Here is a 3,550-nt window from a genome sequence, read left to right as displayed (position 1 = left end):
GTTCTTGATCCAGTGGCTGCACTAGTGACGTCGTGCGGGGCGGCAGAAACACAACACGACAATCCTTATGATCTTCAAGGTATGGAGGGTGACTTGGTGCGTTATCAAGCACAAGGAGCATCTTAAATGGAATGCCCAGTTCCCGACACTTGGCCCTGGCATCAGGGACACACCGCCTCGTTAACCAGTCTGCCATAATGTTCCCGGTCATCTAACCATTTGCAGACTTGTACCAACACACGCCACTTGCATTCATGTTCATGAGGTTTTTGTAGCACCTTGGGTGTGAAGCTGTGTGTACAACAACTGGCCTCATCTTGTGGCTCCCAGACAGGTTTACAGTGAACATTACCGTCATCTTACACTTCTGGAGCTTGCGACCAGGGGCTTGTTTCTGTCTTTTAGTGATGTAAGTTGATTTGGGCATGGCCTTGTAATATAACGACGTTTCATCGATGTTGTAGATCTGGTCCTTGGTGTACTGTCCCTCTTCAATAATTGCTCTAAATATCGCAGGATAGTCTCTCGCTGCCAGCTCATCGGCAGAGGCACGTTCACCAGACACTTTCACACTTTCACGTAACAGAGTTCCTTGCACTTGAGAAAACGGTCCAGCCATCCAGCCGATGCCCTGAAAGGTTTTTCCACTTTTAACCTGCGAGATGTTGCCTTGTAAAAGAGCTGGGCTTGGTTCCGAATAAATCTTCCATTCAGTGGAACACCTTCCTTTTCATTCCTCATTATGAAGGTGGCAAGATAGCGCTCCATTAGTATCATAGCACGATTTCCCACCCGTGAACGGCTGTCTAGGTCAGAGGCACCGTACGTCTTCACTACAGCCTTTATGGCTTCACGGTTCTTCCACACAGTTCTCACTGTAGGTTCAGCCAGTCCCAGGGCTCTCCCGATGGCAGTGTTTCCTTGACCCTCCTCCTTCATCTTAATAATCTTAAACTTGGTGGTGTGCGTCAGAAGTTTCTTAACTCTTGGGGTTGGAGCCATGGTGCGGCAGAGTACAGGCAAGGATGGAGCAGCACAAAAAACACCACACGTTGTGCACATGTTAGCTGTAGAGAGCGGATCCGCACAGTGCATGAGCCAGGACTGTTATGGCGCACCTGCTCCCTTGTACCTCAGCTGCGCAGTAGAATGCCCGGGAATTTCTGCACATCAACATGACGACACGTGACGCCCTGTGTGAGGGGTGGTCGCACACTAGTAGAAAATGGCAAGTTTGAGCCACTCCTTGCCTCTGCCTCGCGTTCTGTGCGGTAAAATCGCGCATTGAAGGGTTTTTGGTTATGATTTTTGGTCACTTGTGCACAATACGAATCGCGCACTGTGGTGATGCAAACTGTGTGAACCTACCTACTGTGTGTATATATATATATATATATATATATATATATATATATATATATATATATGCGAGGAAGAAGGAACCAAAGACCATGAGCCTGCAATAACAGTTCCCTCCAAGAGAAAAACAAAATACAAGAGAGAGCCAAATTCAAGATTCGATCATTTCGAAATGCCTGAACACACTGCTTTTGAAAGACTGGAGATCATAGGCAGCAGGAAATACAGACAGAGGGAGACAGTTCCAGATTTGACCTGTAGTATAAATGAAGGACTGGGAGTAACGGTTAACTCTCGCATTAGAGAGTTGGATAGAAAAGGGATGAGAATTTGCTGTTAGATGGGTGCCACGTGCCCGTCGTAGAGGTGGAGGAATCCATCCACACAGTTCAGAGGAGCAGTGACCATTAAAGTGCAATAGAAAAGAGATAAAGATGCAACAGTGCAGCGAAAAGACAGAGGTTGAAGAGAGTCAGTAAGAGGAGGAGAGTTAATGAGACTAAAAGCCTTTGAGTCCACCTGATTGAGAAAAGCTGTATGTGGGGAGCCTCCCCACATATGAGAGTTGTACTCCACACAGGGGCGGATAAAATCCCTGTATAGAGTCAACAATTGTGTAGGGGTAAAGAAAGAATGGAGTCAGCTTAGCACACCTAATCTCTTGGAAGCAGATTTTACAAAAGATGTAATATGATCTTTCAAGATAAGACACGCGTAAATGAAACCCCAAGCATGTTCAAGGATGATCCAGGACTGAGTTGAATATTATTAAACATTAGTAGGTATTCCTTTGGAAGATTTTGTCAGGTTGATAGGTGTAAAAACTGAGTCTTTAATGCATTAAAAACAACCAGTTTATTTTTACCCCAGTCAGAGATATGAGCCAAGTCAGACATTAGGTGTGCCATACCCTCATCCCTTGTTTGTTGAAGTAACTGCTGAGATGGACGTTGCGAGAACCGAATGGAAATGTGAAGGGTGGAGTCACCAATGTATGAGTAGATACGGTTAGATGTACAGCTTAGAAGGTCATTGATTAATAAAAGGAAGAGAGTTGGTGATAGGACAGAGCCCTGGGAAACTCCACTATTAATAGATCTAGGGGAAGAACGATGGCCGTCTACAACAGTGGCTATAGAACGACCAGAAAGAAGCCAGAGATGAAGGCACAGATAGAAGATAGAAACCGTAAGAGGGCAGTTTGGAAATTAAAGACTTATGCCAGACTCGATCGAAAGCCTTTGAGATGTCAAATACAATGGCAAGATTTCACCAAAGTCCCAAAAGGAAGGAGCTTCATGCACAGGCAAAGTCAGACCACCTGACGTGAGTGAGAGCAGGTAGAGGCAGAGACACGGTACTTTACAGGAACATGGTGCATAGTAGGGCACATTTAAAAAAAAAAAACACTGACTGACTTGGGAGAACGAATATAATGAAATACACAATTCCAATGAAGAATCATGTTGATATGCAGTGTCTTCATGTCCATTCACGCCACTGATGGGGGTCACCTTCCCTTGGTGGCGGGGCTTGAAGCATGGCTGGCAGTGCTACCTACTCGGGAAGCATGCCTACCTTTGTAGGGCTCGGCATTTGTCAGCCCCACGGACCAATCACCCCCTGTATCACTGGTGGAGGAGGCCTGCTGGTGATGTTAGACCCTGACCATTTGCCATCTAGGGTGGGACTGTTGCCTCCCCAGGTATTTGTCGTGCGTGGCATCCCATAATGCTGGGAGACGGGAGTCCTGGGGGTTGAGCGATGCTGCACGATGCACCCTGCAGCTAACAATACACCTCTTTGGTCCCTTATTCTGGCTAGATGGGTGGCCTCGTTGGGCCTGACCAGGTCAATCGGCTGGTCATGCGTTGGCTAGGGTCAAGTGGGCACTGGGGGGCCAGGTGGCTCCTATCGTCCTGAGGTCACCCTTGTCCAGGTCCCCTGGTGGTTACCAGTGTATACTCCCCTGCTACCCCTGAGGTCACCTGTGGCGTATGGCCTCCCCTTCTTGGGCTCTGTGGTGGGTGGAGGGGTGGGGGAATGAAGTTTTTTGTGCTTACTTATGGCAAACACTGATGTGCCTCGGTCTGCCTCTTCCCACACCTCAGCACGTCTTCTCGGCCTTCACTTGTGGCCACTCTTGAGCCTTTCCAGGTTCCACCTGGCTCTACTGAGGATTCAGCCTCCC

Source organism: Coenobita brevimanus, chromosome 93, assembly GCF_032717465.1.
Source record: "Coenobita brevimanus isolate Jiangsu-jjx chromosome 93, ASM3271746v2, whole genome shotgun sequence".
NCBI classification, from domain to species: Eukaryota; Metazoa; Arthropoda; class Malacostraca; order Decapoda; family Coenobitidae; genus Coenobita; species Coenobita brevimanus.
Note: the sequence above shows the minus strand (reverse complement) of the source record.